Genomic DNA, 27,144 nt, shown 5'->3' with positions numbered 1-27,144 from the left:
TCTTCTTTTCTCTTGCCTCCAACCAAATATTTTTTCCTGGAGCCCTTTTTAAAGAGGATGAATTTAACCAGTCCATTTCTTCAGGTAGTGGAATTATGTTATTATTCTTTATGAAAGATGTGGCTTCCTCTATGCTGTTGAATGTTCTCATGTCGTTGTTATATTGGATTCTTATTTTGGCTGGATAAGAGAGCTGCGCTTTGATTTTATGTTGTTTCAAAAGTTTTACTAATGGCCATGTTTTCTTCCTTATATCCAGAACTCTTGTTGTATAGTCATTATCAAATCTTAATAGTGACTGTTTATACATAACGGGACTTTTCCTCCATGCAGATCTCAGTATAAGCTCTTTGTCCATAAAAGAAAGAAATTTAACTACTACGGATCTTGGAGCTGATTTAGAAGAAATAGAAAGTGGCTTACCGATAGCTCTGTGTGCCCTTTCTATCCCATAAGATAAGCCTTCTTTTAGTCTGAGAACGTCAGGAAACCAAGAGTTCAGGAATGAGATAATGTCGTCACCTTCGGATTTCTCTGGAAGACCAAAAATCCTTATGTTTGTCCTTCTTTCTCTATTCTCTATATCATCAACTTTATTTATTAACCAAGTGTTCTGTTGTAGCAGAAATTGAGTATGTAGTTCACTTTCTTTTAACCTCCCATCAACATCACTTAAGGAAGTCTCAATGTCTGATATTTTTATTTGTTGCTGTTGTAAGATTTCTTTAAAAACTTCTGTTTGTTTTTGGCAGTTATCCTATAGACTTTCTAGATTTTCAGTAAATCTGTCCATTTTTAGCGATAAGTCCAGCAGAGTAGCAGATATCTGTTGCATCTCTTTTTTTATAATAGAGTCTGAATGTGAATTCTTGGAGTTACTCATCTTCAAACAGTTTGGAGTGTCCTCTGTAGTATTTGACAGGAAAATTTCAGAATTTTTTTCTTCAAAATTGGTAGTTTTGTTGTAAATTACTTCATCTTTAATATTTACCCAAATTTTTTAAAATATATTTAGTTTTTTCCTGTATTTTCTAGTATGAGTATGAAGAGCTCAAAATCAAGCTGCTCTCAGTTAGCCATTAGGCTCTGCCCTCCTATTGTTTTGATTTTTGATTTTAATTGCATTTAAGTGCTCATAAATTCTCTTTTTAAAGGCTCTTTCTGTTTTCCCAGTGTAGTAACTATCACATTGGGTACATATTCCAATGTAGACTATTCCTGTTACAATTTCCATCCCTAAATCTTAAAATCACGTCTAGTGATAAGTATAACTGCTTCTGTTCTAAAATATAAGGGTAGATATTACACATCCCACACTTTCTGGTGCCTTTACTAGGATAATTTGAACCAAATTTCAGCAGGTGCTCAAACCAAAATTTCAAATTGTGGCCTGTTTTGTTCACAAATAATGGCTTGTCTCCTGCTATACTCTGTATATATATATATATATATATATATATATATATATATATATATATATATATATATATATATATATATATATATATATATATCATCATAAATTCTGAATATAGCCCAATTTCTAGTAATAATGTTTCTTATGTCTTTTGAATAAGGCCCATAAGAAATGATCATAGCATTTAAATATGCATCATTTTTCGGCTGAAATTTCCTTACAAAGTTTCTGAATGGTTCTTGCATTCCAAGCAGGGGTTTATATCTAGTACCCCTTCCCTCCTTAACTTCCACATTCACTTTGTTTAATAAATCAATAGGGTATCTCTTTTCTGTGAACATTTCCAACAATTTAACAACCTCTGCCTCAAAAAATTCAGTATCTGAGCACATTCTAGTGGATCTCACTGTCATTTAAAAATATTCTTCTAAGTATTTTCACATGGCAGCTATAAAATTCTAAATAACTATTTGAAAATGTCTCCTTCTTATGAATTTTAGATTCAAATTTTTGTGATATGGTTTCTTAGATAATTCCACATCTAAATAATGTATATTTAAGTCAGAATGTTTGTAGGCGAAACCAAGAAAGGAGGGTATTTCATTAATATACTTTACAAATTCATCTCTGACTCATTTGTTTCCTTCCATAAAATAAATATATCATCCAAAAACCATAGGTACAAGTTCCAATGATTCCTGAGTTTATTTGTCATAATGCATTTCTTTTCCCATGTGAACATAATGATATTTGCATATGTTTTGGCACAACTAGCTCCCATTGCCACTCCAGATATCTGCCTAAAATATTCACCCTCAAACCAGAAATAATTACACTTTAAAATTATTTCCATCAACTCACAAATAAAATCTGTCATAATAGAATCTAATGTATTTAGTTCATAAACTGTCTCCCAGAACATTTCAATTCCTTCTTCATAGGGGTTAGAGGAAAACAAATTCATCTCATCAACAGAAGTGAAACTACTAATGTCACTATAAAATTCTTGTCTCATTTTGCTTAAAAAATGCCATAAATTATTCAGTATATATTCCATGTTGCATACATATTCCTTAAGCATCCTATCAACAAAAACTCCTAATAAATATGTCATTGAGCTATGTGTTGAGAATATTAACCTGTACAGTGGTTTCTCTATATTTTTATGTACTTTTGGGATTCCAAAAAACATAGGTGTTACTGTATTTTCATTATGCAAAAATTTACATATTTTCTCATTAATACTCCCTTGTAATAAAGAGTTCAAGAATAAATAAAGAATAAAGAAACTCCATCTGTTAGGTTGTTTTGACAATATTCTGATATTTTCTAACCTCTTCTGATACTGCAGAAGCTATTTTGAGTGAGTTTTTCAAAATCTTTTTAAGTTTTGCAAAGTTTTTCTGTGTTGTGAACATTTCTCAATGTTAGGGAAAATATTTCCAAAGATCAAGGATTCCTGAGACAGCAGGAGTCCTTATTTCTGTTCTAAACATTTGTTACTGAACTTGAAGTCAAAGTTTGTTTTATGTTGAATGGGTTCTTTTACACTTTGGTGGGAGCAGAGAGCTAATTAAATTCATCTAAGGTGAGAACTGCTGGTTGCTGGCTTATTGTGTTTTTATCTGATTGGCCTGAAGGTTTAACTTGAAAAACATCTTTCATCCTGCTAGTATAAAAGAATTGAAAGACTCGGATTGCTAAAATCATTTGGCCTACAAAGCTGATATATATTTTTTGCACTTGCTATACTATTTCTGTGATATTTAACATTCAGTGCTGCATTTTTGTATTTGATTGAAGTTATCACTCATTTTAGCCTGTACTTGTTAAGTTAAAGAAACTCCATCTGTTTGGTATTGTACTGTGCGTAGGTTGTTTTAAGGATATTCTGATATATCCTAACCTCTTCTGATACTGCAAACACTGTTCTGAGTGTGTATGCAAAAACACTTCTAAGTTTTGCAAAGGTTTTGTGTGTTGTGAACATTTCTCAGGGTTAGTGACCTTATTTCCAATGGTTCCTGATATTCCAGTAATTCTTAATTCTGTTGTAAAATATTTGTTACAGATCATGAGCTCAAAGCCAGTTTGTTTTGCATTAGAAGTGTTCTTTTGCACTTTGGTGGAAGCAGAGTGCTATATTCAATCCATCCAAGGTGAGAAATACTGGTCCATAGCTTATTGTGTTTTATTTGATTGGCTGGAGGGTTTAACTTTATGAAAGTGTTTCATCTTGCTCATATAAAGGAACTACATTTTTGTGTGATTCTGCTCATTTATTCAGAGCTTCCTTGTGGTTGGCTTGGTCACCTGTGGCTGCAAGACTTGGATTGCTTCTAAAATCATCTGGCCTACAAACCTGATATGTGTTTTTTTTTTGTACTTTCATGGATATTCAACACTTCACTGCTGCATTTATCTATTTGATTCAATTTATAACTCGTTTTGAGCCTGCACTTGTAAAAGAAACTCCATCTGTTTGTTATTGTACTTCTCTTAAGTTGTTGCAACAATATTCTCGGTTTTCCTAACCTCCTCTTATACTGCAAAAGCTTGTCTGAGTGAGTCTGTGAAAATGTTTCTAAATTTGCAAAGTTTTTTTTGCCAAGTAGAAGGCCATTGGCATTGCAAACTGTTAAAAAATAAACAACCTTTAATTTTTTTTCGACAATCACGCCTGTTTAAGCATAGGGCAACAACGCGCAAACAAGATTGGGGAAAATAATAAAATAAACCTAAAATAAGCATTCTAACTAAAATCAGTATTCTGCCATGCAAGTCAATGGCAGGCAGAAGACAACCTGGCCAGTGAGTAATGGTTGCTAAAGGGAGAGGCTCAGTGTGGGACATGTAACTATGCATTAGCAGGCAATCCTATGCAAATGAGGGAAAGGTTAGTGAATCCCTGATTTTCCCAGGATGTGTGAGGTAGGTCCCAAGAGTGTAAGAGTAGAAATAGCTGGGTGCAAGACTAGGATGTAGGTGACATCATGGGGGGGGGGTGTCAGGCATACTGTAAGTGGATTGGAGACCTGTGGCTTGGGATTGCTCCTAGTTAAGCTAGGGCTGTGTCTAAACCTGCCTAGCACTCTTTACAAAGTGTAAGCGAGTGTGGGCACAGCGCACCGAGTTTTACATGAAGAAAAAGGAAGTTAAACCAGGAAAAAGCAGCTCTGTGCATATTTGAGCCCTCCTTTTGTGCGGCACGCACACAGGCTTAAACAGGGAGGCAATGGGAAGGGAAAACAGCAGTAGGAAGGTAATCAAGGTGAACTAGCTTAGCTGACAGGTGAAATGTATCAGAATCAGCCAATTACACAGGCAGCAGACCAGCCCAGCCCAGCACACCACTATAAACTATGCAAACACCTTTCCCCTTGTTTTTCCCAAAAACTCTGCACCATCAGTATATACAGACAGGGAAATTTTACAAAACGAAAGCAAGAGAAAAAAATGTTAGGGGCTGATTTTGCTATCATAACCCAGCATGTGCAAGAGGCTAAGGGTAGTGAGGATGTGAATGCTGCTGAGCAACCCACAGTGAGGAGACGGAGAAGAGTGTACAGACCCAGGGTTACCTACCAAGGGCTACATGAGCTGGAGATAGTGGAGCGCTATAGGGTGGACAGGGACCTCCTACAGCAAATTGTTGAGCTGTGCTGGCCATGCCTGACACACAGAACTAACAGAGGGGAACCCATTCCAGTGGATACCAAGGTATGTGTAGGCCTAAGAATACTAGCTACAGGTACCTTCCAAAGGCCAACTGGGGATATGATGGGGATTTTACAGGCATCAGCATCCAGGGTACTCTTACAGTTCCTGAGGTAGTGGGTGCAATAGACTGCACGCACATATGCATTAAAGCACCACCAGGTGAGCAGGGTGGGGTTTACATCAACCGCAAGGGCTTCCCCTCCATCAACTGCCAGGTCATGTGCGATGCCCAGGGCATAATAATGAATGTGTGTGCTGGCTGCCCTGGAAGCTACCACAGTTCCCACATCTGGCATCTGATGCAGCTGTACCAGACATTTGCCAATGGGGACATCCCACATGGTCACCTAGTGGGATATGATGGATACGCACTGGAGCCATGGCTGATGACACCCTTCAGAAATGCACACCCGAACAAGAACTCCATAATGAGGCATGCGCAAACACGAATCATGATAGAGTGTGTGTTTGGGATGCTCAAGTCACAGTTCCAGTGCCTGGACACATCCGGTGGAGCTTTGCAGTACTCACCAACTACATGTACCCAGATTGTCCTTGTATGTGCCATGCTACACAATATGATCCTGCGGAAACAGCTGCAGCAGAAACAGCATGGGGCAGGGCTACACAGCCCCCCAGCAGTGCCAAAGTCTGCACAGACACAGAGTGACTCGGAGGAGGAACAACCTGAGCCTGCCCTAGTAGGCAGAAGGAGGCGTGCCCAGTATGCCCTGGCCTTGACAAAGAGGCAATGCATAGCATATGCTCTGACAAAATAAGGATCCAGGGAATGACCCCTCTCTCCGACTCACACATACAGTAAAAGGGATGACAATCATGACACTACCTGTGCTCAACCATGTATAGGGAGTGTACTATGTGCATACAACATAGGTAGCCCTGCAGCACCACCCTCAATACTGGGACACCCACAAGGTAGATCACTCATACATGTCAGTTGGGGGGACACCCAGCAACAGTCACAGCCAGCAGGATAGGTGTCGACAAACACAAACAAATGCTGTACTATGGCCTCTGAATGAGCCCCATGGGTAACCCCTACCCCAGGCCTACACAGACAGACTACAGCAGGCCAGCCAGTTGGACATAAGTTGTGAAGGCTAGGACATAAAGAAACTAATATGTAGCTAGTGAAAGCTAAGATCTGTAGTACACTGGTATGCCTCTAGCCAGCATGATAGGTAAGACTACAGACTGCAATGGTGTACCTGACATACCAGTACAGTCCTAGCAAATGTGTAAAAGTGTAAGGTGAGCCCCACCATCCTACGTACACTTATAGTAACAGTCAGTTCTGCCCCCCCACCCCTGTGTAGAAATGTAGAAACAGTCAGGTGCCCACCCACTATGCAGAAATGTAGCAACAGTCAATGGCAAATGACCGATGGATACCCCACAGACACAGCATGCTACCTGTTGGTGTACAACACAAAGGTCAGTACCGCAGTACAGCCTACCTGGACTTGATCCACAAATGCTATATAGATGGCCATACTGGGCATGCACACACTTAGAGGAATGAAGGCAATGTCAGTCAACAACATATTGAAAGGCCATACTAGGCATCCTCATACACATATTTGGCAGTTGCAGTTCATAGTGAAGATACATGTCAGTATGCACCACTCCTACCTTGCACACACAGTGGATAGGAATACAGACATATATGTAGGGACAACACACTATAATAAGGCAAAGTAGACTGACATAGATGTGTTGAAGATGGTGACTGTGACAAGGAGCCATCTGGGCCTGTCCCACCCAGCACACAGCCAAAGGGCCCCAAACACATGAGGTGCAGGTGTCACTTGCTGCAGATACTAGCCACCAGTATCTGTCATCATGACAGCGTGTTGCACATGCCAGCTGTGCAACATTACTGTACAAAGAAGTAGTCACCTAGTAGCTGCATACATGTACCTGTGGCATAAGACCCTGTGTGTGCCTGCATGTGGCATGTCAACTCCTATATGAATGGGTTACGGCCCATGCACACACTGCCCTCCCCATAGCTGTATCATGACAAGCCTGCTGAGGTCATCCAATGTGCAATACACCTTTGGGAGAGCTGTAGCTCAGTAATCCCCATGGCACATCCCATAACTGCATACTTCTGTACTGATAAACTACTTAGGTAGCAGTCCTAACCCCAGACTTGGCAACTGTGTGAGTGTGTGTGTGTGTGTGTGTGTGTGTGTGTGTGTGTGTGTGTGTGTGTGTGTGTGTGTGTGTGTGCTTGTGTGTGTAACTCGTATCCTGTGTAGAAGTGAGTGTGTGACACCTGTGGCCAATGTGGAGGGGGTTTTGCTCATTGCTTTTATGGTTACCCTACTATATATCACAATGTCAACCATACAGGGATAACAGGTGTAAATTAGCTGGGAGGCTGGGGTGCAAAGTCATACCCATACATGTGACATCAAGGCGAGCCAATCTAAATTATCAACCCCACTATTACCCAGAGCACACACTCAACCCATGTGTCATATGCACACACATGCCTAGGCAATAGCCAATATGTGATTAGTACACTGCATATTGGCCACTGATAGTAACTATGCAGTGATAGCAGTGGGCTACAGAGGGCATGTCATACTGCCCATCTGTGCAATATGCATGTACATGCAGACAGTGCACCTCCACCACGTTCCACAAAGGACACCTGCACCACCTGTGGTACCTTCACATGTGACTCACAACAGATGTACAATGCCTGACAACATTCCCTGTATGGAGAGATGACACTGACATCAGGGAATGCTGTTGGAATGCTATCAATGTAGGTGAAGGGTAAACCAGCTGCCCATTACCAGTTCTTGCCACAGGTGGGCAAGACTGGCACATCTGATGATAATCCGTGTTCACAACATGGGCCCAATACCCCTGGTACAGTTCCACATGTCACTGAACATGCATGTGTTAGGTGTGCACATCTCAGACACCATCCATGTCATGGACTAAGGAACACATACATGGCATGTGGTGTACAACATTGGCCACAAACAATAGTCACCCAGCTGACTGGATGGGGGATGCAATACCCACCTGTGTGGGCAAGTACAGCAACTACAGGCCTGAGCCACAATGCAGACCATTGTCATGTGGCCTAATTCTATGGTATACCCATTGCCTACCCTTGTACAGCCTGCTGGCACAGTTGACCACCACACACCCGTGTAGACATACACCGATGCATGTCAGAACTGGCACCTTGTGTGTTCGTGTGTGTGTGTTGTATGCTGCATATGTCCACATCCACACTCACTACAACCCCCCTGGGCATACTAAAGCATGCTGTCTGATGTCTGACATCTCCTCATACTCTTTGCCCATATGGCCTCCATATGACCCATGTGGTGCATGTGATACCTGCACATTGATGTGTTGCGGCAATCCCACTACTAATGAGTTGCACTCCTGGCCCTGCCAAGTGTGTCAGTGTGTGTGTGTCCATGTGTGAGTGTGCCTGTATTGACGCTGACACCTGTTCATGCAGACAGGCACGTGTACGACACCTACCATATATCTACTATATCCCTGTTGCAGATGTCACTCACCCTCACATATATGTGCTGAGTGCTCCACATCAGGTAACCCATGTGGTGCATCCAATAACTACACTGAATTGTAATAGCACTACATAGTTGTGGGGGGGTTTATACCCTGTGCTGGCAGGTGTGTGACACAAGCATGCTTCAGTTTTACCCTCCCACCCCCTCCCTGACATGTATCTGCCTCTGTCTGTCTCCTCCAGTCCCTCTCTGGTGGATGGGGAGACCCACACTTGCCTTGCTTATGCAGCAGCATGTGTATTTTATGTTGTGCTCATGATCAGCTGATGGCCTCTGCACGAATTGCAGCCCTCCCCTAGCTGATTGCATGTGGAACAGCTGTGATAACATTCCCATAGTCAATTGTATGGAAACACACTCCAATACCTATGACATCATGGTGGTGTAGGGCCTTTTCAGTCACTGTGAGCAGAAACTAGATTTGATGTTTGTCAAACAGCATCCCAGATGGATTGGGGATTTACCTCTAATAACATACACTGTGGAAAGAGGGCAACCAACAGGAGGGGGTGTGCCAGCCCTGACTACAGACTGTAAGTGCTGCTATACTGCATTTGTAGTAATGTTGGTTTAAAAGTGTTTGTCTGGATATGTCTGTTGTACATGTCGCAATATCTCCCATGTCAGTTCCATGTATATGAGGAATCCGCATCTGCAGGGTCATCTGCAGACTGGGCATTGTTGTACCTATGGTTTCATGTATTAGCTACAGTGCATCAATCTGTGGAATGCAGAAGGTAGTGTGAAGATTGCAGTCTGTAGATGATGAAGGCCATGACAGTTACTGACTTCATATCCCTCATAGGACATATGTTGCAACAAACCCTGTTACAATGGAAAATATATGAGGTTATCACAGCAACATTTCTATACTGGCCCTGTGTATGTGCTGTCAGCCACACCTCTGTCAACCTTTGTACATATGGCATGCATGAAGTGGTGCATATGTGCTGTACACCATAAATAATGTCATCATATCTGAAAACAAGACAGTGATATATCAGATTTCTACACATGTCATCTACAGTAGTGGTTATATTTCATAACATAAGCTGGACATTCTGTGGATGACTGAACAGTACTGAGGTATGTGTAGTGATGGTGAATGTTGGCAGTGTGTGTATTGTTAATATGTACTTCAGCCTGTGTACAGACTGTGATAGATGTCATTGTCCTAGCTCCCCTTCTCTCAGATGCTGCCCCACTGTATGGTACTGTTTTGCCATACATGTTTGTAGGGCCATACAGACACATGTCCCATACCACAGACAGCTATCATAGCAAACTATGTAGCAGCCTAGTATATGTAGGATCATGCTGTGAGTGGCACATATGAGGATTGTGTAGAACAGATAGTCCATATACAGTAATATTATGCTAGCTTACCATATGTGGCTGTGGCTGTGTTCACATTGGTTGTGGTTATGCACTGTCACAGAGGTGTATCTAACTCTGTGCTGTTACATGGCTGTTGAGCCTACTATATATGAAGGCACATGTGCATTACCACATACTAGATGTAGGTCATTGTTAAGCCAGTCTGCCTGCAGCCTACATAGTGCATTGTTACATACCTAGCAGCTTAGTGTACTTAACCATTGGGATGTTATGTGCAGATACTTGCCAGATGTACTGCTGATGGGCCTCCCTTAAACGTCATATATGTCAGACAGAGCAGTGGGATGCTGTACAGATGTATGTCAATATTTAGTGGGTGGTATGTGCCCATGGCACCCCTGTACCAGCAGTCATTATGTGTCAGGCCAGACAGAAGTGTGTGAATCCAACAACTATGGCGCCAAATGTATACCAGTTGTTATGTGTTATACTCATCTACATGGCTGTCTGCATCCATATTGTCAGGCCTGGTACACGTGGTGCACTATGGGATCATGTGTATACCTCTGGACTGTACAGGGTGTGTCCAAAGTTCCACATATAGTGGCTAATATCTCTGCTGCACTCCACAGGGGCATTACATGCTAGCAGTGGTACCTTACAATGATTTCCTTCGGATGTCTGTCAGTAGTCAATGGCACACATGTTGTAACCAATGTCAGCATCCACACACACACCATGTCTGTGAAGACAATCCCAATGACAGTAGCAAAAGTCTAGTAATATAACTGCTATACATACCTGTCATCCCCTTGACTATGCCTTTGGGACTGTAGGGGCTGGTGTATGGCTACACTCCATGTTCAGGACATATGGTGGAAATATATGTACATATATGTACATATACTTATCCAGATAGCCATATATATTAATATATATATATATATATATATATATATATATATATATATATATATATATATATATATATATATATATATATAATTACGTGTACTACATTGACTTAACACTGTCATGGCAACCACCCACTATAAATCCCTACAGCATGTGAGCATGGTCCCTTTACATTTCCTGTGTGATGGGCATCTGTCATGTATGTGGGCATCAGTGATACAGGCAGCAGGTAGCAATACCTCTTACAGGAGAACCTGCACACACAGAGTGGACACATATTTGTAGGAGGATTAGAAACTACAGACAGATTGTGCGTAGAGTTGTGTAATGCTTTGCATAGTACTGGTTTTACAGGGTGTGTGTGTGTACATACTAATGTACCTTGGAATGCAGTCTGTCTGCATAGCTCATTACTGTGGGCCTAACCTCTTGCTGGACAGAGGTATGTCTATCATGTGTTGTTCGTTCACCACACTGGTCCTGTGTCAGATATTACACTGGCAGTGTGTGTGTTGCATGCTATCACTACATGGCTGCATCCATGTCTATATCTAACCTCAATTCCCTGACTAAGGGTATGTTGCAGACTATCCTGCAACATCAGCACCTTGCTTAGTGTATGGCAACAGTGTTCCACATATGTGCCTGTGTTCCAGCCTCTGTCCCCCATCTACTTACCAAGCTTTGCACATATGTCATGCTTTTGGGGGTTGTTCTGTAGTGGGCTGTGAGTATATCACACTGCCATTGCTGCCATTAGCCCACTGCTGTTGTATCACCCACAAAAACAGCAGGGCTGGGGGCCATATATGTGTGGAGGCTGTTACAAAATGTGGGGGTATCAGGGGTGAGCTGCCACAAGGTATGTGGATGTACAGTACCGTATACTCCACCTATATTGACATTACTTACATGACATGGAGTACTGCAAGCCTACTGCCTCTTGCCATACCGACTGTTCTGTGCATTATGCCTTGTTATGTACCGGGTACAACCCATTTGATCACAAACCATCTTTACCTCCTACGGAGTTTGTACAGAGTGTAGATAGAGGCTGCTGAACTACACACCTGCAGTATATACTGTTGATTATGTGGTACCCTGTGGCCCAGTCTGTCTGCAATATTGTACATTCTGAAGGGCTTGGCCTGGTCAGCAACAGTTGTGGACCTTTCCAGACTACTGTATTAGTGTAACTGTTTCACAGTTGCAGTACTCCATTTATATGGTTGTCAGTATTTGAACAGCTATATGATACAGCATATAGAACTGTTATAGTACACAATGAAAGGATTCCCATTTATGCAAACCTGTGTGCGGTGTCCTTCCCATGACCTTTCGATGGGTATATGTTGCAGACAGTGATTGACATTAGTATGTTGTTCAGGTGTTAACTGTAGGCATAGTGGCTGTTCCATATTGTGTGCACCTCCTACATATGTATCTTACTGTACATATATCTGGGTGTGTATGTGTAGTCACATGTGTATATATATATATATATATATATATATATATATATATATATATATATATATATATATATATATATATATATCTGCATCTGAATATATGTGTCTGTGTATCTGTATCCTGGGGACATTGATGGCTTCCACATATTACATGCCCTATTGGAGGCAGACTGTACTTGGTAGTGTATTGCAGGCCGCATGTGTTTGGCTGTGGGGGGATGACTATTCATACAAGACATATAGTGTGTTGGGCCTCTCAACCCCATTAATGGTGCATGTGGACAAAGTTGTATTTGTTAATCTGCAATTTCTATCTACAGATGTATGGCCATATATACCTATATAGATATATTTATCTGCTAACAGATATATAAGTATATGTTCATAGATAGTGATATATATGTATATAGAGTTAGTAAAACAACATATATATTTATATATATGTATATCTAAACATATATGGGTATATTGTATCTGTTAAGGTTGCAATATAGTTACACACGCAGACATCTAGATTTTGACATAAATTCTCTGTACTGTTGCATGGCTGATATGTTTCTGAAACATTGAACATCTGTGTACCTGTCATGGCTTAGTGGTACATCCCTTTGTCTAGGTTCTACAGGGTCCTTGGTTTGAGCCTTGCAAGCGCTGTTTATTTTGCTGCTGGGCAGAACACGGCCCATTGCATAGAGGGTGATTAAGGCACCTTAAAGCAATTGTAAGCAGGTTTGCATGGGTTTGCATGGAGCTAAGCACTGCCTACACAGGTTAAGCAATTTAGAAGCTGAGTGTATGAAAACATAACTGGAGGTTAGCAGTGCTTACCATCACGCAAACCCGCTTACAACTGCTTTAAAGTGCCTTACTCTGTTTCCAACGGGTTGTGTTCTGCCCAGCAACAAAATAAACAGCTCATGCAAGGCTCGAAACCAAGACCCTGCACCCCATACACAAAGTGATTTACCACTAAGCCATGGCAGCTATGCATAATCATAATGTTTTCACATACATATCATCCAGCCCAGCCAGGTATACAACACTACAGGGAATGTATTCCGCCATGTAGTTGTATTTGTGTGTGTATATATATATATATTCATTTTGAAATGGATATAACATATCTATATATGTAGATATATATATATATATATATATATATATATATATATATATGTGTATATGTATATATATATATATATATATATATATATATATATATATATATATATATATATATATATACATATATATATATATATATATATATATATATATATATATATATATATATATATATATATATATATATATATATATATATATATATATATATATATATATATATATATATATATACATACATATGTATATATCCACATGTCCACATATATGCAGCCCTAGGAATGCATATATGTCAGCATATATGTGGCTCACCTTTCAAAGGGAGAACTCCTTGTGTCCAAAAGCTGGAATGTCAAAAGTATGTTCTCAACATTGCATCAAATGTGCAATGAGTGAATGTCACTATGCATTCACTCATTGCAGATTAGGCAATTCGTTTGCGGATGCCACTATAGTGGGGATGGGGAATAATTGCCTATCACCACTGTAGTGCAAACTAGGAGTTAGTATATCACAGTAGGGGGTTGTGGTGGGCCCAGCCCCCCGGGGGAGTGCAGGGAGGCACGATATGTATTCCAACTTGCAGTTCGAGAGTCAGCAAAGGTGCCTTTAGAACTGCAGTGTTTTTAACTGTGGTGCAGTAAGAAATGACAGGTTAGTCCTTTCAGTTTGCAGAAAGGGCCATTCAAAAGAATGATTGCTTCCCTGTCAAAGGTGAACACATATATATCAATATAGGTATATATGGACATACATCTGTAGATGGAACTGGGAACTTAACCATAACATATATGTCCACATGCACCATTGATGGGTTTGAGAGACCCAAACAACATACATCTGGCATGGATAGGTACCCCTCCAGCCAAACACATCTGGCCTGCAGTACAATACCAACCTTAGCAGATCCCATAAGCAGGACCCTACATGACAAGGGCAGTACATGTTAACAGTACTGCATCCCACCTGTAGGATGTCAGGCTGGCATTACTAACATATCATGCAATACAGTCAAGTGACGTGTCATGCTTGGGGGAACCCCCCTGGGCAGGTGCAGTAAGTAGCTGGGATCCCTTATATGATCCAATAGCCCTACATCTGACAATGGGTTCACCAATGTTGGCAGGGATGACCACAAATCCACCATGTGAGTTGGAAACTACCATCCAGTAGCCTGATGACCCTGGTCTGCAGGGACATGGAACATATCAACAATGAACCCCTGGCCAATGTCACTGGTAATCTCAACACATGGGACCCCACCAATGTTGGACTTTTCAAAGGCAGAGAATACAACCTGAACCTGGTATACCTCCTTTACGCAATCATGACAGGTGTAGATGAGGGTTAGGAGGTGCACAATGCCTATGTAGATCATAGCAGAATTTTGTACTCCATCCCACATTTAGGAATGTGTGCAGTTGGAGGGATCAACCTCCGTTCACAGAATATGTTTCCACCAGGACTGCTTGGCATATGCCAACATTCCACAGGTGCCATCCCCTGAACATACAGTCCTTCACTGGTCATAGATGTGTCAGTGCCCTCCTCCACACTGTTGAAGTGTGCAGCACTACTGGGGTTGCTATAACTCACTGGGTGTGGCTGTAGAGGACACAACTGCCATTATTGCAGTTACTGTTGCATCTATCCCCCCACATAGCTGTCTGTAATACTGTACAATGTATGTAATCAGGTTGTTAGGTGTTGTTTACACCATTCACAGTAGTTGAGTGCCTCACACCCTCCTAAGGGTAGAGCTATGCCACCGGCACTGGCACACACATGTTACTTAGGTGAGGATTGCAGTAGAGTGGGGAAAGGGGCATACACCCTGCTGTTAGCATGTTCAATGTCATCCACATTGCAGACTGCATATATAGCACTGTGTGGTTGTGCCTATCCTGTCTTGGTGGGATTACATGTGCAACAGATGTGTTACCTGTACGGGGACATACCTCCATGTGTACAGTCTTGTACCTGTGCTGCATCCAAACCAAAGGCACTATGTGTTGTACCCAGCCATGGCATGTGTACCACCCACTAACCTTACTGGTGTCCACTGCAGAAGGCCTGCTGACACCACTACACCCATCAGCCATGTGGCACATGGACAAACACAACACAATCAGAATAGATACTGGTGACAACAATAAAACAGTGTTAATTACAGCTATGATGCATCATGGCTGCACAGCTACACCTTCCAAGATATTAGCATTTCACTTTACTGCTGACAACATGCTAAACATCATTCCATTGCTACACTGTTGTACAGTCACCCTGTGCATCAGTACCATGTTAGCCTGTCCCTGCATCAATGTTACAGATGCCAGGGAGTGGCACAGGTATCATCATATGCACAGGGTGTTTTGTTGGTTTGCCAGAGGCCTAGGCTTTGCCATACAATTGACAACATGTGTGTGGGTGAGGGGGCCAGGTACTGTTATGGGCCACTGGTGATGTCATGTGTGCTGGTATGAGGTTGCCCTAGGTTTGTTGTTTTTATGTGTGTGTCTATACAGGGAATTGTGAGACAGCTGAAGACTGTACCTGGCAGGGTTTTCAGTTCACTGTCTCTGGCCATGGACACAGAACCTGTGCCTGGCAGGGGTGCTACAGGCAGTATCAGGTACAAAGCCAGACCAAGTACTGCCTCCCCGAGTTTGACAGAAGTCCACTGGATCCAGGTCCCTCCTGGGACTGGCCAGGGCCATGTGCACATGGTCTGCTATGACAGTCTGTGGACAGCCCCCCCCACAGTGCTGGTGCTGGTACTGCCACTACAGGAGTGGCTGTGACTGGTTGGATGTCCACCGTGACCTCCAGCTACTGGTGCTGCTGGTATATGTCCACGTGGCCATTGCAACCATCCTGCCCTGTCCTGACACATGGGCATGACATTGTGGATGAGATCCAATGTCTCACCCCACCGTCTATCTATGACCTTGGTGTAATTATGGATGGCACCTGCTAGGTCACAGATGCTGTCAGTTACATAGGTGTGATAAGCCCTCTGCACCCTTAGACCCTGACTGGTGTAAAGTTCCATTCATGCCTGTGTCTCCATGGCAGTCTGGAACATGCATGTGGTTGAAATAGATGTGGCACATCTCCCAGGGGCATGGTGACCAGCAGTGCTCTGAGGAGCACCCTTAAACATCTGCCTATGTGATACCCCACCAGATGTCTGGCTATGGCTGCTGTGTCCTGACACATGTGCCATAGATACCACACTGTCCTGGCCAATACCAACTGTAGGCTGTCCCACAGCTAAGGCCAATGGTGATGAGGTATGAAGAGGCAGTGTGACTGTGTGCGTGGATGGGGTGGATATGTATGGGTTGCCAATTGGTGGCCCAGTGGCAGTCCCTGATGACCCTTACTGTGCCTCAACACACATGTCCTCATGGTCATTGTCTGTATCAGTGACATCTGATTCCCTGTGGGGGGGGGGGTCCAGCCCCACCTCGCCACCTGTGAGGGTTATCGTTGCATCTCCCAGAACGGCTCAGAACACTAGGGATGGTCGTGGTGAGAGAGGCGAGACTACTGCTATTAATTTTGAATGTAACTACACCGATTTAAAAGCTTTTCTGACTGCACCTACTTTTTCAAATGGACTACATACTAATGTTAGAGACATGGGCAGTTTAAATCAACAATTTAAGGATTTTGAAAAGATTCTAAGAACCTTTAAATCACTACAGATGGACAACGTATATCTGGAGAGGTCGCTGGAATTGGGGCAAGTTCCCAAAGGACTTCGTATCTTTAAATTACCATTTGGTTTTACAGAAGGTACTGTGTTTTTTATCAGTTATTAAAATTATTTGACAAAACAGGGTTGGACTTGATTAAGCTTATTATTCATAACAATAATTCTAAGCTAACAGTTTTGTCAGAACAACTTGTGTTACTGGATAAAAATATTAAACAGGATTTGCTTTTTGAGCACAACAAGTTCCGTTTGGAACAGATTTTTAAGGATTTGGATAAGTTTACTAGTAGGGGCTTAGATATTAAAAATGACAAATTACAACGTGATTCTTTTGATTATAAGAATAAAAAGTGTTCTCTCATTTTAAGCAGTATAAAAGTATGAAACACAATGGCAATATAGGAGATAGAGTTGTGTATGATAGAGGTCAGGTGGTCACGGGTAATAATGATGAACAAATAGATACTTATAGAAATGGAAACAATCCTGATTATTGTGATTCTAACTATGTTGAAGGGCAACTTGATTTTTTAGAAGAACCGACTTTGAGAAGGTCGGAGAGATTACGCAACAGGTATGGCCCAGTACAACAGAACAGTTATTACAGGAACACAACACACAAGAACAATGTATGGTACAAATAGGAGCATTAGATCTTAGAGAAGTTAACACTCTACATGACTCTTTTGGTTGTGGCTATGATTTTAATAGTGATGTTTCTGTTACCAATTTGTTCAACAATGTTATTAACATTTCTAATTTTGATATACCTGATGATAGAGTACACAATTTGACCGCTGAGAACTGTTTTGACACCAGTGATGTTCTTATTATTACCGATGGTGGTTTTAGTGTTTACAACTACACCGATATACAGTTTGGTAATGATTTTTTAGCTGTTTTTAAAAGAGGTTTTAGATTTGTTCCTTCTTTAAACTAGACATAGGTAAAATTTTAATTAATTTAAAATTGTACACTAGATTATTAAATCTAAAAGTATTTTTTTCAAATAATCACTTGGTTGGTCATAGTGATATAGCACATCTGACATTAAAACGTAGCAGCACATTTATTCCACCAAGTAATCCCATGATTCTTATATTTGAAAAACTTTGTGAGATTCAATTTAGAAAGGCTTTAAAGAAAGAAAATGTTATGACTGAGAATCTTACGTCTGCTGAAAAATTTTGTCTTAAAGAAATTGCTACTTCTGGCAATTTTAGAATTATGAAGCCAGACAAGGGAGGTGGAGTGGTTATTATGACTAACACAGATTACTATAATAAAATGACAATAATGCTGAATGACACTACTACGTATGAAAAAGTGACAAAATATGAGATGACAAGGGCCTATATGAAAGTGGATTGGTTACTATATGAATATTTGATGGAAGGTTTTATAACAAAAGATGAATATTGCTTTCTAAATGTTGAATTCCCCATCACACCAACTATTTTTGGTATCCCCAAGATACACAAAAATATACAAAATCCACCTTTTAGGCCCATTGTGTCTGCAAAAGGGTCAAAGACCGAGGCCCTAGCATCCTTTATTGATGTCAATTGTAAAAACATTCTTGTTAAACTACCACACATTTTAAAAGATTCCTGGCATTGTCTGGAGCTAATTAGACAAAACAATGTTACGAATACTTCTGATTTAATTATGGCTACAATTGACGTGGTCAATTTATTTTCAGTTATTCCTCACAAGCAGGGTCTTGAAATGTTTGAGGCAAGTTTATTAAGTTATAGTGATATGGATTTTAGTAAATGTCGACTTTTAACTGATTTAATGGAAATTGTGTTAGACAATAATTTTATTTATATTAATGGTGAATTTTACAGACAAAGTACTGGTGTAGCAATGGGTGCCAGATGTGCCCCTATATATGCAAATTTGGTGTTAGCCAAATGGGAAAACGATTTAGTGTTTACATCTACATACTGGAAGAATGTTTCTTTATATTTGTGTTACTTTGATGACATTATTGTATTTTGGAAAGGTGAAAAAACTGTATTGATTGAGTTTATTGAATATCTGGGGACGACATCTGACTTTCTTAAATTCACTAGTAATATTCAAGAAAAGCAATGTGAATTTCTTGATCTTACCTTGTCCTTTGATGGTGATGGTTTTCATTCAAACATTTTTAGGAAGAAAACCTACTCTAATTCTTTTTTACATTTTGATAGTTGTCATCCTATGTATCAAAAAAGAAATCTGATAAAAGGGCAAATGGTTAGATTATCAAGAATTATTAGTGATGACAGTATGTTTAAAAATGAAATTGATATTTTGTCTAAAATGTTTATGGATCAAGGATACCACAATAATCTTATTGATACTATTAAAAAGGATATTTATATCAATAGGACTATACTTTACAAACCTATAATCAGATATGGATGTGACAACCTGTCCAATAAGAGTGCTAGTTTGGTTAGATATGATTCCTTCATTTTGCCATATAACGACACATCATATTATTTAGCTGATATTATAAAGGAAACATGGACAAGTGTTTTTATTAATAATGCTGAGCTATCTAAGTTGTTGGGAAGTCAGCCAAAAATAACCTTTAGTAGAGGCAGAAATCTAAAGGACATCTATGAGTCTAACAGTAACAGGAATTTATATAAAACATCAAAAATGAGTAAATGTGGTACTTGTCACACCTGTAAATACATTAATGATGGCCCCTATGTAGCAATACAGGGTTTTAATAAGACTATTCGTTGCCCTGGTTACTGTAACTGCAACACGAAGATGGTGACGTACCTGGCTACTTGCTCCACTTGTCCGGCATTTTATGTTGGTAAGACTATTAGGAAGTTAAGGGAACGCATAGTTGAACATGCTAGGGATATTAAGAAACACAAGACCACTAGTTCACTATACATGCATAGTACTAGATGTCCAAATTTTAAAAGATTTATATTTTTTGTTATAGACAGAATTCCACATAATATACACAAAGGCGGTGATGACAAGATTATGCTTGAGGCTATGAAATGTTTATGGCAATTAAGATTAAATGCCTGTATGCTACCTGGCATCAATGAAAACATATCTATTTCAAGTATTTTAAAATATAGGTCACATTTTATATGACCATATTTTAATTTTATAATGTATTTTATTATGTATAGTTTATAATTTATTAAATACATACTTATCATTTACATATTTATATATATATTTATTTATTGTTATAGTAATTTTTAAATATTTAACAATAATATATTATACATTTTCTATATACATTTCATACAATAAGCATTTAATTTTTCATTGTTGCTATCTATAATATATTTATTTATTTATTATATATGTATTTTAAATATGTATATTAAATATGTTTTTATTGGTGTCAAGTGATTTTATACACATCTCTACATTGACATTGTTTAATTAATTTACTATGTTAATTAGTTAATTAAGTGATTGGGAAATTATGTGTGTATATATATGAATGGCCCAGTTGTTAATTCTTTGTAGTCTGATGATGCCCTGATGTTTGGGTGAAAGCGCTAAGTACTATTTTATTGTGTGGTTCTGTAATAAAGCAGGTTGATGCAGTTCAGAGTGAGTATTGTTGTTGTGTGCAATGTATCTTGCTGTTCTTACAGGGTTTCTGTGTACATGGTACTTTTTCATGGGATGTTATCTGTCTGCATAGCTCTCAACTGGGGGCCTATCCATATGATACCGAGGGACTGGCTGTTAGGATTTGTCTGTGCACCACACAGGTATTGTTCCTGATATATCTGTGGCATTCTGTATGTTGAGTGCTATCAGTACATGGCTACATCCATTTGTATTTCAATGTCATATCCCTGCATAAGGGTATGCTGCAACGAATCCTGTAACACCAGCAATTTCCAGGGTGTGTAACAGCAATAATGCCAATATGGCCCTATGTTCCTGCCTCTGTCCTCCACATATATGCCAGTCTTTGTCCTGCTGTAATACAGGAAGGGTTGTTATGTAATGGCCTATCATTATTTACTGCTAGCATTACTGCTATCATCCCAGTCATGTCATGGACTCCCACACCAACTGCTGGGCCAAGTCCATATATATGGGGACAACAGCTGGAGAACACACATGTGCCCTTGTACATTCCAGAGGTGTGTGGTACACAGTGTTCCTTGCCCTTTTACAGCCTTTTATGGGGGGGGGGTTCTATGCTATGGCACCTTTTCAGGGATATAACTGTTAAGCTGAGGGTCATTCAGTGTGATAGTGAGATGTTAGGTTAAGCAATGTTATGTACAAGATACTCTGACATTAACACAAGGGCTACTTTCCCCCAGGGCTTGACTACAGGATGTGGTTGGAGACTGCTGAACTACATCTGTAATTGTTGATTGTTATGTATCCTGAAGGCAAATCCTGTTTCTACTGTTGTACTAATTGAAGGCCTTGGCCTGGACAGCATAGTATGGTATATATACACATTGCTTGCATCTACTGCTTTGTGTGGGACTTGCATTCATGACTGATTACATATTTCAAACCATATGTGGTGTCAGTACTTGCATACATTATTGTATAGTACAGGAATAAAGGTTATCTGTGCATGCATACCTGTGTGTCGTGTCATGTCCTTTGAATTGTGGGTGGGTATATGTTTAATGTCAGTATTCTCATTTGTGGGAATGGTTGCCACACTACACATTTCACAGGTGCCAGATGAAGGGCTTGAGGCTGAGGGATATATCATTTGTGAGTCATACATTAATATATATACATCTACATATAGCTGTCTATCTGTCTACATTTACAGATATATATCTGTCCATATGTCCATGCATGTTCAGCTCATATTTAGGCCTGTTCCTCATTCACTTAGCAATTGTCATGGATGATCACAACATTGAAGTCATTAACTAGAGGCAACACTTTTGCGTTTCAGACTTCATCTCCTTCTATATATGTGTTCTAATACATATAACTGTGTAACTAGCAACATTTTAATTGTATCAGAGCATTAGTTGACATATATCCCTCTTTGTACTCACAGTGTGGCATACTTTGTCCAGACTTCTTGCATTAACAGGTTAGGTGGTATGATAATAATACATTTCCGGTACTGTTGACTGATTGTGCTGCATGATATCTTTGTGAAAACTTCAGGTTATGTATATCTGCCATGGGTTAGTGGTAAATCACTTTGTGTACGGAGTGCAGGGTCCTTGGAGAGGCAGTTTATTTTGTTGCTGGACGTTATCTACAGAGAGATTAAGGCACTTTTAAGCAGTTGTAAGTGGGTTTGCGCAAGTTTGCATGACGGTAAGCACTGCCAACCTCCACTTATGTTTTCTTACAGTCAGTTAGTTTTGAATTTCTCAACCTGTGTAGGCATAGCTTACCCCCGTGCAAACCTGTGCAAACTCATTTACTGCTGCTTAACAGTGCTTACTGCTGCTTAGCCCCACACTAATTCCTTTAAAAGAAAAGAAAAAGAGGTTGATAGGACAGTGGTAAAAAACGGGGCACAAAGAGGGAAAGACAGTAGGGAAAATAGCTAGGCATGTGCAGGAAGGGTATAGTAAAGGTCCATAGCTGCCCATTTCTTCTACAGCAACAGCTGTGCATATACACTGTATTTGCAGGTACATTTGGACCCTCAAACCCCTGGGAGAAGGGTGAGGACAACATATATTCATTGTGATGCCAATTAGACCAGATTACATGTGTCCAGTGGACACGTGTGCAAAATGGACAGCTATGTATGGGGCAAGATTTTTTTGTGGGAACAGATTGCCTTTTTTTTTCAGGTGAGTGGGATATTGGGGAGGGGTAGTAGGTATATTTGGGGAGGTAGGTTAGGTAGGTTAGCAGACAAGTCACACAAGATGCATGCAAGGCCGGTATATGACACATGTGGGGGGTAAACACCTTGGACAGGGAGGGGTGTTTGGAAGTCGCAATCCCATGAGCCCCCAACTGGAAACAGTGGAACTGAGGTCCCCACCCATGGGCAGTCACCACTGCACCTTCACGGCCCCGAAGGTGGCTGTGCTGGGGGCTGTGTAGGAGGAGCAGGCACACCCTCTAATAGCACCACTCTGCCCTCAAGCTGGCGTAGCTGCTCTCGATACTCCAGATTGAGCTCCTTACGCACCATGGCCAGGACCTGTTGATGGGTGACAGGTTCCCCTCCATGCCCGCTCCAAGGGGGGGGTGAGCCCCATCCCCTGCAACGGTTCCACCTGAAGGTTGTGCAGGACACACCAAGGAGGTGGCGCCCAGTGCCATGGCCAGCTGATGTGGGACAGGTGTGTCCGCTGGGACCAGCCTTCCCATATGAGCTGTGTTGTCACAGGTTTATAACAGATATGGGTTAGTAACAGTCAACAGCAATCAGGATTAGTTATAACAGCATGCATAGGTATTCTCATTAACCCAACACACCAGATTTAACACAGTTGTAGAGAAAGCAGAACACATGCATATATGGAACAACAGTGGCCATTACAGGAGCATGCAGGTTTCATTGATGGCAACAGACCACCAATATGGGTGTATTTTCACATGGCACATGCATAGAAACAAATGTGAATATTTATAAACCATTAGGACATATGTCCCAACAAAAGTGTGGTGTGTACACATACCAGCTGAGGAGTGTCATTGGGTTATTATGCACATATGGTAGGGGTGAGAGAGCGAGTTCAATTAACAAGTAATATATCCTTGTAGTTTTCACAACATTCTTATTCACTGCAGTGGTCTTTCACTTGCATGTATTATTACACTACACAATGGTCTTATATTGTACACTGGTATGTTAATAAATTATTATACACGTGACCTTTGTCTTACATACAGGCGTGACAGGCTGCAGGTGTTAATGCAACATATGTTGAGAATTGCTGTCATACACTTTGGGTGAGGTGCTAGAATGACAGGTTTGTTTCCATATACATTCTCTGACTATGTACACATTTGAATATCAGTTATATGTCATTGACAGCTGCCTACAATTCTTGGAACATCCCACTGGATTTTCAGGGGAACAGTGTACCAAGCTGGTGATATGGGCCATTTATCAGGACATGCTGGACAGATTGGAACAGTTGTGAGGTATGAATTTGCATACATCTTACATTTTGAACATTCTAGCAAATTCTGTACTGTTGTTGGGTGTAAGTATGCATACAGCTTTCTATCTGAACATTGTATCAAAATCTGTACAGTTGTGGGGTATGATTATGCATGCAACTTAGTAGCACTCCCAGAATTCAAATCCCTGCTGTGTGTGACAAAATATTATAGCTAACATCACAGTACACTGTGCTATCAGGGAATTGATGTAAAGTTTTCAACTGTTTTCTAAGTCTCCCTAACTTGTACAATACAACTGACCTCTAGGCACTTCCAACATTGTTATGCAGGACTTCATGCCCATTTTATCTGCATACCATGGTGTTTGTGTCACTGCTTAAGATACAACATTACTATTTATAGTATGGAACTGATTGCCAACATATGAGAGAAGAGTAAACAGAAGCACTCCAGCGGTTATACCTTTATTCACAGACTATTACACATTTATTTCTACTGGTACAACACTTTCTAAGGCTCTTATATTTATTTGTTATGACAGTACATGCAGGCTGATTACTAACCTGCCTCGCGACACAGCCTAACATCATGGGATTACTGGTTTGCAGCCCACTCATCCGCAGCTGTTGGAGAAATGCAGTGATATTTAGCCATGTCTATCCATAGTATACACAAGCTAGGCAATTATTTACTACTTAGTAGAATGAGTACTTACAAAGTCCTGGGGCATTGGGCATCTGCCAAGACTCCTGGATCCACTGTTCCAGTACATCTCCCCTCTGCCACTTCAGGTCAGCATGGTGGTGCCTGACCTGCTCACCAGTCCGGGGGACACCTGTGGCACTGGTGAGGTCACGGGCGAAACTGTCCCCGGCCTCAGTTTTATACTGTGAGCCCTGGTACTGGCCCTGCAGTAGTCGCTGATCATGGTGTTTTACCAGGAGCCATACCATGATTTTTGACTCCTAGATGCCCCAGCGCTGCGCTCTAAATCGAGTGCCTTCACCTGCACCAGCCATTCAGCCTGCAGTAGGAAGCTGCAACCAGTTATGGGGAGTATTCCCACCTGTGGGGTTTAAATATGGCGATTTTCCCACACGTCCCCATGATTGGCCAGTTTTGAAAAGGCTAAGCTATGGGCAGACCTGCTTACATGAGGCTGGCACTGCTTAAAGAGGTATACCACTAGGCAGTTTGAACTGGCTCCCCTACACATTGCTTACACTTACTAACTTCAGCTGTGCTGTGGTTAGCATTGATTAATAGTTAATTAGCACTATATTTGCCATTTGGCAATGATTTATTTTTCATTACAGGTTATATATGTGTCTGGTATCCATGATTCATGTGTACATACACTGTATGGGGACCTGGGGGCTTCTACACTTTATTACAATAACACCTCAAATCTATGCTTACTGCAGTTCTCCAGTTAACATATTTATGTTATGTAGCAAGTTATCCTACATCATACTGTACATAGATTCCATTCACATGTTTGGTTTGATTTTCCTGTGGTGAGGATTAGTTTGCTGATACCTCATTCATATCTATTGCTATGATGGCTTAGTGGTTAACTACTGTGACTATCGTGTACAGGGTCCTGAGTTTGAACCTTGCAGAGGCAGTTTATTTTGTTGCTGGGCAGAACATGGGATCTTGGATGCAGAGAGATTAAGGCACTTTAAAGGGTCTATATTAGAACATCGAAGTTTCAAAACTTGGAATGTTCTATTATCAAACCCTATTCAGCGAAAGCTGAAAACATCAAACATACAGAACAATAAATTTTTTCCTAGGGAAAAAACTCGCTGTTCTGAAACACATACACAAAACACAAGCACACCAAACAAACAGCAATCCACACATACACCTAAAATCTTACACCTAACGCTACACTAAACTATACACACACTACTAACTATCCACTTACCTTAACCCAAACCCTAACCCTAAGGTCCGTCACTATCGCACACCTTACCCCCCACTACTCTAACCCTAAACTCACCTACCCACCCCTAACCCTCATGTCCACACAATCGCACACTTACCTGACCTGCGCCCTAACCTTAACTCACCTAACCCACCCTAATCCTCACGTCCACACAATCGCACACGTACCTAACCCGTGCCCTAACCCTAACTCACCTAACCCGCCCTAACCCTCACATCCACAAAATCGCACACATACCTAACCCTAACTAACCTAACCCGCACTTAATCTCACACTTACCTGAACCTGACCCACAACTTTCCACCACAGCGCTAAAAATACTGAAGCAACAGAAACGGACAACCAAATTATTTCCCTAGGAAAAAATTTGGTTTTCTGTTGCTTCGATATTTTCAGCTTTCGCTGAATAGGGTTCGATATTAGAACATTCAAAGTTTTGAAACTTCAATGTTCTAATATAGACACCACTTTAAAGCAGTTGTAACTGGGTATGCATGGGTTTACGTGACGGTAAGCACTGCTAACCTCCGGTTACAGTTTCTTACACTCAGTTAGTGTCTACTTTGCTTAACCTGTGTGGGCAATGCTTACCCCCATGCAATCACACTTAGACACACTTACTACTGATTATTTGTGCTTAAACCTGCTTACTAGTGCCTTATTCATTATGACACTGACACTTCACATGTGCATTCCATGCAGTACTCCAGTTCACATTTAAATGTTACTATATAGGTTATACGGCAACAAGATGTAAATATATGTTCATATACAGTTTTCACAAGGAAAATGATATGTGCTGTAGTGGG

The sequence above is a fragment of the Protopterus annectens genome, chromosome 12.part0 (genome assembly GCF_019279795.1).
Source record: "Protopterus annectens isolate FY-2018-M chromosome 12.part0, PAN1.0, whole genome shotgun sequence".
Classification (NCBI taxonomy): Eukaryota; Metazoa; Chordata; order Ceratodontiformes; family Protopteridae; genus Protopterus; species Protopterus annectens.
The sequence above is the reverse complement of the archived record's forward strand: the minus strand, read 5'-3'. Positions refer to the sequence as shown.